General features: G+C 50.4%; 1 protein-coding gene across 7 annotated transcripts in view; it reads right to left on the reverse strand.

Annotated features, from left to right (window-relative positions):
* Nucleotides 1-13681, reverse strand: part of MYT1L (myelin transcription factor 1 like) — a gene marked incomplete at both ends in the record, with an annotated part of 136537 nt that overhangs the window by 53058 nt on the left and 69798 nt on the right. The window lies entirely within an intron of this gene.

A 13681-nucleotide genomic window follows, 5' to 3' on the forward strand; every position in this document is an offset into this window, starting at 1 on the left:
GGGCTTTGCAGGAAGAGAGAAGCTACAGTCAGGAGGGAGGAGGTGGGGGGGACCACGGGAGGCACCCCGATTCCCCTGGCGAGAGGATAAGCGTCTCACTGCCTTCCACAAACAGCCATGTCTTGAAAACAGGTAAAACTCACTTTCTTCTTCTTAGACAAGTTTTAAACGTGGGCTGGGTAGACGTGGAACGATGCAAACTGTCCCTTCCTGTAAGTCTTAGGTCCCCAGCTGTAAAGGGGTTGTCTGCGCCCCTCCGCGCTGCAGACTAAGTGGCCTGGCGGTCGGGAGAGAGAAGTGCTTCTTCTTCCCCTTTTCAGAGTTGTGCTCAGGCCCTCCAGCTCCACTGACTTGTGGCCAGTGCTGGCTGGGCCTGGCTCTCGTCCTCCGCACCCACCCATGCCCCCTGCCCCACAAGGATGCTGCGAGTCTGCACAGGGCTCAGGGCACAGCTGACGGGCAGCTTGGCCTCCCACTGGACAGTGATGCTGTTTCCTCCCCGGCTTCCCATCCAGCGACCAAGAAGGTATGTCTTTCCTCCATTACTCACTCGGAAATCGCCGTCCTGGTGCAGGAGACGCCACGTGCGTCTGGCAGAACGCGTCCAGGGCCGCACCATGCATGCGCCACCAGGCTTTCACCTCCACACGGCCCTGCCACTGATGCCGCCCACGTGCAGCTCTGTCGCCTGCACAGAGGTGACCTCATAGAGTCACCACTCCTCTATGAGTCTCCTCATAGAGCTCGCCCGCCACCACTGCCTCCTTTGCACCCAGGGCAACAGTGTTTCCGAATTCACCGGAACCTTCCAGGTCTTCTGGCCAAATCCCCTCCCTCCACAGTGGAGGCCTGGGGCTCAGAGACGTGGCCGCATCTACCCAAGGTCACCTGGCTGACCTGTCTGCAGACCCCACTGCTTTCCCTCCGCAGTTCTCCCTGCAGAATTCCTGGGCTCTTTACCAGGCTGTGTTGTACAAGTCATCTTGTTCTGATTCGTTGACTGATTTACTCAACGGCTTGGGTTCCCAGCACAGTGCGAAGTGCTGTTGAGAAGGAGCTGGACGCTGAAGGCCCGAGGGTGCCCTCAGGAACCTCTGCTCTGTGTCCGGTCCAGGTGACCACACAGCCACAGCGTAAGATGGGACATGATGTCTGCAGAAAGAAGCCAGGGCGCCGGCGTCGTGGCTGCGGGATCTAAGCCCAGGTGAGGGGATTAGCCGGCCCAGCGAAGGGCTGACCTGGCTCCATGGCTGGGCTCCTATAGACGGTGGATTTGGATCGAGAGGAGGGTCAAGGAAGGTCACCTCAAGGCAACGTGCCTGCCTTGCAAAGGGCCAAGAGGGGGAGGGCACCAGAAAGTTCTTGCCCCATGAAGTATGCATACATTGTAGACAGTTACTTGAAGAATTAGGAAATATGCATCTCAGGATCTCTCAAGCCATCTTTAAGCCTCAAGGTGAAACAGTCTGCAAATCTACATTCAAGGTGAAACCAAGGCTAGTCTCCCATGAAGTACATCCAGCTTCACCGTCCTCCCTCCCTGCCCGACGCAGAGCTGGGGGTCACCCGCCCTAAGAGTGGATGTGATCCTCACGGCAAGAGTGGAAGCAGCACTGTTTGATAATCAGATCATTGCCGGAACCAGCTGCTCCGAAAGGCCCTCGTTTTCACACTTCCCCAACCTTCTCCCAGTGCGTCAGTTCTGCCGCAGCCTGACTTATCCAAGGAGCCCGGCAAGAAGAGTGAGCGTCAGGGGAAAGTGGGCAGGTGAGGCCCCTACCCCGATGGATGGAGGTCCTGTCGCTCTGACAATGTGTTAAGGAAAAAACGCCTCACCACAGTCACATTTAAATGGTCCCCAGTGGTCACACTATCTTCACAAGTCAGATATACTATTTCCTTTTTGAAACGTCGTCCCGTCCAAACACAGCCCATGGTGCGATCTGTGGGCTGGCTGCCACCGTCAGTAAGCGGGAAATCCTAGGTGCTGCCCCATTCTACTGGGAGGAAAGGGGCCTGCCAGACGTCGGAGGGAGCGTATTTGTGACGGACTTGGAAGTTTTGTGATCATTTCCGCTTCCAGGAAGTGATCAGGTTACCCCGGGGCTCCTCCCACTGAGGTCAAACAGGAGACGCGGAGGCTGGGCTGCGGCCTCGGTCCCTGTCTTCTCCGCCGACACGCACTCCCGGGGATTCATTCTGCTAGTCGAGCAGCTTTCATCGCCATGTGTATGTTGGCGGCCTGCACATCCAGGGTTCCAGCCCCCGTCTCTCGTGAACTCTGCGGGTGCTCACACGACCCTCTCCTGACCGCCTAGGACATTCGACCCTCCACAGCCTGGCCCACTCCCCCCCCCACCGCCCCCCGACTCCCCCGCAGGCTCCTCCTGTTTTCGGAAACTGCAGGTGCTGGGGGCACCTTCGGGTGGCGTGGATGCTCTCACACTCACGCCACATCGCGTTCCTCGGGCAGAGCCCCCAGGTTCTGACCGCTCCTGCAGCTGCTGTGCTCCTGACCTCGCCTATGGGATCACCTCCAACCCGGAGGGTCGCCACGGCCTCCCAATGGCCCTTCCTGACCTCCTCTTGGCAGGAACTGGAGCGATGAGTGGAAGACGTCAGGTGATGTCTCTGCTGTGCCGAAACCCAGCCCCCTCAGAGTGGAGATCAGAGTCCTGCCAGGTCCTGCAGGCCTGATGGGATCTGATCCCTGACGCTCTGCTTCACGTTCTGGAACCTTCCCCTGGCTGTCCCTCCTCGGACCGCCAGGCGTCCCTGCCAGCATGCGGGGGCCGTGTTGCTGCTGTTTCCCCGCACACGGGGCTTTACACGCAGACCCCAGGAAGAACACACGCCCTTAGCCTGTGGTCCTTGTTTCAGGCTCTGCTGTGGGAGCTGTCGGGTCTGTAAAGTGAGCCGTATACGTGCAGAGCTCGTCACCTCACTTCACAGGGTACCCTCCCGTCCCGTCTGTGATCCACCCGAGATCCTAACTGGGCGGAGACGCCCTTGTCGGCTCACGGGGCCGAGGCCCCGGGGGACCGTGCACGCGCCAGCCGCCCGCGTTCCCGGGGGCTCGTCGTTCCAGGCCAAGAGGGAAGCCACAGAAACATCCCCTCCCACCCCAGGAATATTATGCAGCTATTAGAGATTCCATAACCTACACGGCACACAAAGACGCAGGCTTCAAGATCCTCGAGGAATATGATTAATAATATAATTAATAATAATTAATTAATATTTATCAGCGAGATGAGATTATACATAATTTTTCTTCCCCCACTTTCTCAAGTTTTGGAGCATATAGTAGCTTTGTTTCCAAAAATGTCATTTAAAAATGCCCTGGTCTTGTTAAAATCACACTCTCCCCCTCTTCGCCAAGAGCCCCCTTACACGTGCCAGTGATGGGCGATTGCACATCACAGTGCAATTCACCTCAACAGAGGGCAGGCGTGTAGAAAGGCACCGCCACTACCTGACCACAGGAGGACAAGAGCAGAGGGGATGCGAAGCCGCCATCCATGCGCCCGTGGCGGGGGCGTGGAGCAGGGAGGTGCGTGGCCCTGCCCCGAGGCCAAGACGGAGCTGCCCTCTGTGGCCCTGGGGTTGAAAGCGAGCTAAAAGAAGCCACCAATTTGAGCCCCGGACTGTGCGCCGTACGCTGTGGTGGCTTCCTCGGGATCTGGCCGCTAGTGCTACCTGGGATGGGGAGGGCCTGAAGGTCACTTCCGTGGGGCAGCGTTCCCCACAGGTAGAGGATAATTAAGGGCAGAAGCCAGCCTGAAAGAGAAGTATTCCAGCTCCTAGTGGAGAGCAGGCTTCTAACAACCTCGGTGCCCCAAGTATTAATAACGCGTATGCTAATTATAAGCCAGGATTACTTAGTCCTCAGAGGCCTAAGCAGCTCTCTTTGGCAACACCTGCTTAACTAGACTGGAATCTCTGTACAAGTTGGAAAGTAATAAAGTCAAACATATTTTTAAAATAACATGACAGAGGCTCTCCACTACCTTGTATTGAATACTGCCCAAATGGTCCGAAACAATGAGGTTTTGGTGTAACATGCAAATATTCTATTCTGAAAACGCACTGTGAAGCTTATATAATATTTAGTTTTAATCTGTCTATAAATGGCATTAAATTAAAAAGAGGACAGCATGTAAATATAAAAGGGCTAACCTCTCTGTCAATGGCTTAATAATATAACAAAAATGTTGAGGACACAGACGCTAAAAAAATCATAAACTTTTCAGTTGTAGGACTAAAATATTCCTGAATGTGTATTAAAATGTAGTAAGACTATATATGACGAACAGTATCCGTGAAGTCTAAGGTTCCATGTGGACTGTCCACCAAGGATGTCCGCTTGACAGTGTGGCTACTTAAATCTGAGTTCAGAGAACGAAGCGCAATTAGAAATGCGCTCCTCAGCCCCAGTGGCCTCGCGCGCTCCGCAGCCACGTGGGGCTGAGGCTGTCCTCCGGGCACCCCCATCACCCCACAAAGTGCTGCTGGACAGTCGTGTACGTTAGAAACTCATTTTGTAAAGCCAGATCACATTTTCATTTTGATTATTAAGAAAGTATTTGCACTTAAGTTTTTGTTTCCTTAAAAAGGTCAGGTAAGAGTGGGAGTTCTCGTCTCTCTCTACTATCCCAATATTCTCCAATTCTCTTTGAAGGTATCAGGATTATTGTGGACAGAGAACAGGATTAAGCACACGGACCACCTGCAGACAGCTAAGCAGAGTCCACAGGTGTCTGGAACACGTCTCTCTTCGTACAAATGCAAAAAAGAGAGAATGGAATAGAAGGGATGTGATCTTCCTTGAATTGTGGCTCCTGGAAGATCAGGGATCACGTTTAGGGACAAGTACACAGGTACGTCACATACACAGACGGGTCAAATGCGCAGACAGGTGGGATCACTCCCTACAAGCATCCGGGCTCCCCGGCCGGCCTCGGCCCATCAAACGCCCCCTTCACCCGCTCAGAGCCGGTCTTTCCAATTAAGAAAGAAACCCAGAGAGGATGGTTCTCTTTCCTGAAATCGCTAGCCAAAAATGCCCTCCGAAATCCTCGCTGGTAACTTCCCAAAGGGAACGTCTACTTTGTTTCCAGATTCGCTCATTTTGCTCGAGGAAACTATAAATTAGTGAAGTGTTTATGGGAATAAAACCTCAAATTTACAATTAAAGGCCAACGTAACCTGCTCCTAGCTGGTCAGACCCTCATTTCCTTCACAGAAGCAGCTTCTCCGGTAGCTCAGGGCTGGGGTGGTGACCAGCCGCTGAGCTTGAAGGAAGACCATTTGTCAGAACTGCCCCAGAGGAGCCCAGAATGAAGTGAAAATGGGACCAGATTCCCAACAATCAGGAAAGGCCAAATTTAACTGGATGTAATGCATGGAGAGGACTCAGCCAGTTCAACACGTTTTATGAAGGGCCAGGTGTCTGGCTTTGAATCCCGGCCTGACAACACAGGCAGCAAAATCCATGCATTCACATAAGTGTGTGTTTACACATTGACACACAGCATATTTAAATACATATGTACATACATTTAAAGTGCCTTTAAAATGGCATATTTAAAATCGTAAGGAAAACATTTTTTTCCTTCTGTTCACGTGCACCAGATATGCTGTATGGTTTAGATTCTCAACTGTATAAAGAAAGGAATTTTGCAGTTAAAAAATAAACTTATTCAAAGAGTCATTTTCAAATTGTAGTAGGTGGATTATTTTAGTTTGGATTAGATGACAAATTGGGTTCTATTTATTTAGAAATAGTACCATTCAGTACTGTCTGGTATCTGTATTAAAATTTCACCATTTCAAAACGGAGGAATGGAATGCTAAGAAATATTTCGTAAGGAAGGCCTTTTTCGTGGCCTTGTTCTGGATTTAAAACCTTCCCCAAGTTTTTCACAATAAAAAACATGAAAATCTCAAGGCCAGCTTTAAGTGAGAAATTCAGCCCCATCCCCGGGAGGGCTTCCTCTCAGGTCAGACACAGTGGCCACTGCCAGTTGGTCTTTAAATGGCCAGTGTATGGACTGTTCAGGTGACAGGACAGATTGGTTTAGCCCAGAAGACAGCAAGTAAGGCAGGTTGAAGGTGAAATGAAACACGGATGCCAGCTGAATCCACACTTGAGGTAACAAAAAAGGGCGCTGCCTCTCCAGGGCCGGGGAGCAGGGGTTGCCGCAGTGAAAGCCCTCGACCAGGAGCCCTAGGAGGATGGTTCAGACCGACGGAGCTTTCACACAAGACTTGAGTTAGCTTGTGACTTGGCTGATCGGGGATCTGGTCCACATTCATCATGTTTCATTTAGTTTCAATGAAAACGGGTGACGAGGCACCAACGAACAACTGAACAGTTCAGTTTCTACGAGCCGACGAAGCCCAGACTTTACGGCAGCCTTTCGGCCCACCCAGCAAATCCCTCATTTCGAGGAGAGAAGGGATCCCTGAGAGCGCAGGGGCCAACCCACGGCGCCTTCCCGTGGGGCGGTGCTCAGTACGACAGACCGCCTGCAATGAGCCTTGCTTCGGCCTGGACGGCTGACCCCCCTCGGCTTCCACCCCCAACCGGGCTGAGCGGCGCTCGGGGCTCCAGTCCCCTGCCCGGACCACGCTCCCCGCAGCCGGCTCTGCCCGGCCCCTTGCTGGCCCCTCCGCGGCCCCGACAGCACGGCCTCCTCCTGGCCTCAGTGTGTCCGTCTGCTGCCCGCGCCTGGACCAGCTGAGCTCAGGCACTGGCCCACGACCTCTGCTCCCCAGCCACCCCCCAACCCCGATGGTCGCCTCCCAGGATGCCCTGCACGGGACGGGCCATGGTGCCTTGAGGGCAGAAATGGTGTCTTATCTCTGGGTGCGGATTACAAGTTTTTAAAACAAAAGAATGAAACAGCTCTGTTTATGGTTTTCTGGGAGATGCCCTCTCCTGGTTTTTGCTTCCGACTCAAGGCTCAGGGACTTTGCATAACATCCCTCTTTACTGAGGGGATGTGAGCACAGAGGGGCGGAAATGATTCCCGGGGCAGCAGAAGGCCGCCCACACGCTGATGGCGACAACCAGATGTGAGAACACCTGTGCTGGTCCACAGAGGAACACGTGCACACCTGCATACACTCACACACACGTGCACACACGCACACACATACACACAGGCACTGCAGAAACATGGCAGGGAGAGCCCAGCACACAGGCACCCCTTTCTGCAATCACCGCCCACCCCCAGGGTTCCAACGGATGTAACTGCCGCAGTGTCTTTCTTCTCTTATTTTTCTTTCTAAATTAAAGGACTTGCTGTAAAGTCCTCCAAAGCCAGAGGCTCAGAAGATTTTGGAGTGAATTAAAGTTCTCCTTATTTCAGGGAGGTCACAGAAGTCATTAAGTAAACGTTAAACTAACGCTTACCTTTTCCTCCTTTGAATTCTGCTTAATGTTGTCACAAAACCCAGCAGTTTAACACGAGCTGTGGGACTTGCGTGTGTTGCCGTGGTGACGGTGACAATAACTGAACGTCTACAGTGAGCCGGGTACCAGGACTCTCCCATTTCACAGATGAGGACTTGACACCCCTCTGACGGGAGAGGCCGGTCTCTGTGTTTTGTTTTGCACAAAGAGTTTATTGGTACAAAGCTGTGTCTTGACTAGTCAACTTCCCTCCTACACCTGTGCCTTTCTTTGACGACTGAAGTCTGGTTTTTCCCTCTGCAAACTTCCTCATAACCTGCACCCAAACCTGGGAGATGGTGGAGAATAAACAAACCAAAGACAAACACACCTGGACTGCATGCAAATACTGCCAGAGAGCCCTGCAGGTGCTTTTGTAAAGCACAGATCCCTTTATAAAATAAATTAAATATCAACGTTTTTCTGTGTTTTTTGCTTTGTTTTGTTTTTCGTTGACTTGCATGTGAAAATGGTTAAAGGTGATTAAAACATAACCCCAAACTCAAACGCCTGGAACTCTCCCTTAATAATCTGGGTCTAGGGACTTCCCTGGTGGCGCAGTGGTTAAGACTCCATGCTCCCAATGCAGGGGGTCCGGGTTTGATCCCTGGTCAGGGAACTGGATCCCATGTGCCACAACTAAGAGTTCATATGCCACAACTAAGGAGCCCGCAAGCCGCAGCGAAGGAGCCCTGGAGTCGCAACTAAGGAGCATGCCTGTGGCAACTAAGACCCAGCACAACCAAATAAATAAATAAATACATATTAAAAGAAGGGATTTAAATAATGTGAGTCCAATGTCGGCTATTAGAAAGAGAAGTAGCAGGAAGGGAGATTCCCGGCGGATCCAGTCACAACAGCAAACTACCCAATGACACTTGGCAGCTGGGCCAGCATCCAGGGAGGTGGGCCCTATGACGCTACATGGCTAAGTCCGCCTGTTCCAGAAACAGAGAGAAGAGCCCAGGCTTTCCCCCAGAACCCTCTCTTAATAAGAAACTCAGTGAACCCAGGCCTGAGCCACACTACATTGCTTTATTTACTATATGTTTGTGTGTTCATTCGTGGGAGTGGGAGTGTGTGTGAGTGTGACAGCTTGTGCGTGTGTGTTCATGAGTGTGTGTGCATGTGTGAGAGTGTAGTGAGTGTGAGGATGTGCACACGTGTAAGAGTGTGTCAGCATGTGTGTGAGTGGGTGTGTATGTGATTGTGTGTGTGTGTCAGTGTGTGTGTAAGCATGTGTATTTGTATGTGTGAGTGTGTGCGCGAGAGTGTGAGTTTGTGTGAGTGCATGTGTGCGAATCTATGTGTGTGTGAGAGTGTTGTGTGAGACTGTGAGAGTGTGTGTGCGTGTGTGCGTGCGCGCATGTGAGAGTGGGTGTGTGTGAGTGGGTGACTGTATGTGACTGTGTGTGCGTGAGTGTGTGTCCGTGTGAGTGTGTCTGTGCGAGCATGTGTGTATTTGTGTGTGTGAGTGCGTGAGCGTGTGTGTGCGCGCTGTGTGTGTGCGTGTGTGCGTGCGCGCATGTGAGAGTGGGTGTGTGTGAGTGGGTGACTGTGTGTGCGTGAGTGTGTGTCCGTGTGAGTGTGTCTGTGTGAGCATGTGTGTATTTGTGTGTGTGAGTGCGTGAGCGTGTGTGTGCGCGCTGTGAGTGTGTGTGTGTGTGTAACTGGAGTCATCCTCAAACATCCTTATTGTAGAAGTTTCCCTATATTGTGCTCCCCTGAATTTCCTATATGGGACTTATTTTAAATTGACCTTACTTATGGTTAAATAAAAATCTATCTGCCGCAGGCTGTATTTCTTAGGGTATTTTTAGAAAAATGCTGCAGCACAAACTTTATCAACATTTTACAGATGTTGAAATAGAAATTGTGGGACGAGGCTCTTCCTGGGGACGACAAAACCCCAGTGAACAGTTTTCCACGACTGCTGGTCACGTCCCACCTGGAAGTTGAGCTTCACAGGACCCAATCCCCTGTTTGGTCCCCCGTGTGGGTTATGAGAAAACACTGCATGAGACCTAAAGCTAAAAGCTTCAGAGAAAGAAACTCAGAATTTGTATTTTTATGTAGTTAAGTATAAACCTTTAATTCTCCATCGAAAACCAACACCCCTAAAGGGATACTAATTTTGAAACGGTAGCATGAAGTGTGGAAAAGGCACTTGGGCCAAGTTTGGTGACGGCCACTTACTGACTGAGCTGCCCAACTGCCCGGACTCAGTTTCCACATCTGAGAGGTGGGTCCAAGCCCCCCACCTTCTCAAGGGCCAGGCGCGCAGAGAAGGCCCCGAGCCTCGTCTAAATCTCAGGTGTGCGTTGCTCACCGGGTCCCAGCAGGTCGTGTCTATGGTGTGACGTGAGCCCCAGATGCCCGAGGCTGGCGCCCGTCTCCCCCACAGACATTCACACGTATGCACCAGGTGTGCTCCGGTGGCCCTGCTGCTGCAGAAGAAAATGATTTTCTAACTGAAAGGAGGGCGTCTGAGGGGTGCTCCTTGAAGTGAAAGATCACGTATCACACGCCTCCCCCAACGTGAGGGCCAGAACCTCAGCGTAACTTCTACTGTAAGGAGTTAACTGTACAGAGGGGTCCACACATCCTTCCACGCAGAGACATGTCCTCTGTGAAGGCCACAGTCCTCAGTCCATGCGGTTGTAATTCACAAAGTCCCCTGGATTTACTACTGTGAACCGGGAAGGCGGAAGATGATAGAAATGAGAATTAGTTCTCAGAACCTGGTATGCACTGAAAGTGGGTGAACTTCCTGCACCCGAAAGAGTGGAAGCTGTGGGCGGAGCGAGGCTCTATTAGACCCTGGTAAATAATCCTCCCGACGCCGGCACGACGTGCATCGCTGAAGAAATAAGCCCTCGGAAATTCTAGAAATAAGGAGCCCTCAGAGAAAAGTCATATCTTGGCCTAAGTTCAAAATTTTAATTCTTTTATTTAAATATAGGTAACCAGGTTTTAAACAAGGTTTTTTTTCTTTGAGTTTGTGGTTAAAATTCCTCTATGTCTAATGTGAAAATACCTGGGAGACATGCCTCGGAAAGACAGAACACACAAGAACGATTTAAATGTCAGAGAACCCAAAGGAGGACCCCACCCACCCCACGAGGATTAAATCAAAGTTCAAAGGTGAAGAAGTAAAGAGAAGCAGGGACGGACAATTCCTTCTCCTGCAAGGACCCTCATTAACCACAGGGATTCTGGTTCTATGACAAAGACAGGAATAACAAGGGAGAATCTAAATGTGGCCAACTGAGCATGAATGGAAGCCAATTTGGGGGCCTGTTTTTAGAGCTAATTGCCTCTGATTTAAGTCAGTTTTAACCGGTTTAAACCGGTCATGGAGGTGGCTAAAACACCTACATCCGCCCGTGTCTGCGCTGATCTCGCATCTGGAAGTAGGAAAAAGGATTTCTGGCTGGGAGGGTGTGGTTTCTTAAAAAAAATATAGGCTGAGGATGATGTGATGTGATTTGCAAGTTCTTTCAGGTTGCTACTTCCAGGGGATCTTAGCCAAGGAAACTTTTAGAGAAGAAAGTTCCCTCTTGTTAGGCAGAGTCCTCACCAAAAAAATCACATTCATTTGGACAATTTCATTCTTTCGTTTTCTTCCTGGCCTGGGGTCTCAGTGAACGTCACAGTCAGGAGTCCTCTGGGGGGGTGGCTGTTCGTGGCCTCAGCCTGAGAGTCTCTGCTAGTCTCGGGGCCCTGGGTCGCGGTCATCTCGGGTCCCCTCGCCTGCCTCTGGGGCTCCCTCCGCCAGTGCTGTCGCCTGCCTCTGACCCAGCCACCACCCTGTTTTCTACGCCAGACGGACCAGGGACAAGAAAGCAATAGTTGCAGAGACTGAATGATATTCACGAACACATTACATTTTAATACAGGTTCAGTTTACATATTGTACATAATTCGACAACACGATCGGCTTCTTTTAAGACTATCCCACATGTGCTGTTCTAGATGAGAATGGAGCAAGGTCTTATCTCAGGAAGTTTAAGAGGATGGAGGACCCAAGACCCAGAGTGTATCTGGCAAAACTCGTGCGTCTGAGATCAAGAATGTCCTGTTAACGGCCAACTAACAAAATTCAACACCAGAAGTGACAAGGGGAACATTCCCAGGAGGTTCTATGTCTTAGCTGATGCAGAAGCGAGAAACATTTTTGAGGCAATTGGGACCCACTTCCTAAGGTGTCTCTATGAAGAAGTGGAGATCACTGCATCACACAAGGACTCTCAATCAGGCAAGAGGCTGTGCAGCGGAAATTGACCAAAGCTTTTAAAATACATATGTAAAGAATAAGCTATTGAGAAGAGCACATGCATGAATTATTCTAGAGAAAGCAGTTGCCAATCCTAAAGGGATTCATCTCTGCTCCTGTGCACAGGAAAGGCTTTGTGACTCGCATGAAAAAGCCATGGATGGAGGGCTGTCATCAATTAAAAGATTAAAGGAAAAAAACCACATTAAAATATATGGTTCCCTCAGCTGAGAAAGACTTATCATCAAGTAAAAGATGGTCATTTAAACATCAGACTATTTATAGTAGACATGTAAGTGAAACCCCTAGTTTTGAAGATCCAGTCTTAAAAACAAATCATTTCAGAAAATTGGTCAAGTTTGGATTTTCCAGAAAAAGGGTCAATTGAAGTGGGATTCACTTGCTGCAAAGACAAGTTACAGGTGACTGTGGCCTTTAGATCAGCGTAAATCAGAAGCCATCGCCCTCTGGAAGATACTCACCTCCCACCCCGACCCCCAGGCGGAGGGAGGGAGGGAGGAGGGAACAGACAGCCCGACACCGCCCAGGAGGATGTGAAGAGAACGCGGACACCACTCTGAAGATGCAGATGGTGCGGACCATCACGCCATCTTCCAAGAAGACAGGACAAGAAGAAAGAGTCAGCCGCGGAGGAGAAGCAGGTCTGCCTGGGACTTCAGAGCAACACAACCTTCCAAGCCCAAAGTCAGAGGATGCAAAGCCATGAAAACCAGACCCATCAGAAGCCTATTCTGGTCTCTGGGGTCTGGAGACCACCAAGGAGAAGCCACACCAGATGCAAGTCGTCCACAGGCTGTTTCCCTGTTTACAGCAGGCCTGATGGAACTGGAGATGGCAAAGCATTCCTCAGCAAGAGGGTCAAAGGGAAGTTGCCACGTTCTGATGTTAGCCAAGTTCCAAGTGCAGTTAACCACGTTTTGATCGTTAGGGGAATATGGTTTCAAGCCGTGGAAAAAGGAGGTCTTAACACAGCGGCCTGGGAGGTTCTTGCTAATTCTGTCCATTTGAGGTTCTAAAAGCTATTTGTCCGTCAGGCACCGCGAGGACGGCTACCGACTTTACAGCTGTTAAGTAAGAGGACGACCTCCTGGTGTTTACACGCCATGAAGAGAACTCCCAGGGTCTCGTGCCGGAAGGGCTAGCTCAGTAGGTCACTGAACATGAGCAGGTGATCTATGGCGCTAGGGCCCTGGGCAGGGATCCTGTAAAAAACGACACGGTGTGAAACAGAACCCGCACTCTGCGGATGCCCTGGTCCATCTCGAGGGAGTGGGAGCACGGGGTGGGGTCCTTGGGAAAGGAATCCAACAGGGTCTGAAAACAGAACCTTCTCTGCGTTGGAAATAAAGCCATTTCCAAACGAAATGGAAGCTGAGCAATTTGACGTGATGATTGTTATAACAGGCCAGGTGATTAAAAACAATGATTTGGGAATCTCAATTCTCATTATGTTGTGGAATGTTCAAGTCTTGCCCTTCTTTCCTTACAGGCGCCTGAATATCCCTTCTAACTAGATGACCAAAGGTCTTAATCTGCTGTCAATGGCTTGGACTGACTTCTTCCAAAACCTGTCTAGTAACTGAATATGGATGTATATATGTGCATATGCATGTGTGTGTATGTGTATATATATATATATATATATATGTGTGTGTGTGTGTGTGTATATATATATATATGTGTGTGTGTATGTATACACACACACACACACACACACACACAGAAGAAAACCCTTAGTCTGGTGGTGTAAATGTAGCTGACCAGATTCATGATGAAAAGGTAGAGACAATTACAGGCTCAGAGGAGAGAGAGGCCGTGCTGTCTGTGCGCTGGTAAGAGCCTTAGTTAACTGAGTTATCACTGCCCTAAGGAGTCTCGATAGCTACAACCACAGTGTACTCCGAAGGAATTAGCTACGGTCATGG

The sequence above is a fragment of the Leucopleurus acutus genome (genome assembly GCF_964270905.1).
Source record: "Leucopleurus acutus genome assembly, chromosome: 12".
NCBI classification, from domain to species: Eukaryota; Metazoa; Chordata; class Mammalia; order Artiodactyla; family Delphinidae; genus Leucopleurus; species Leucopleurus acutus.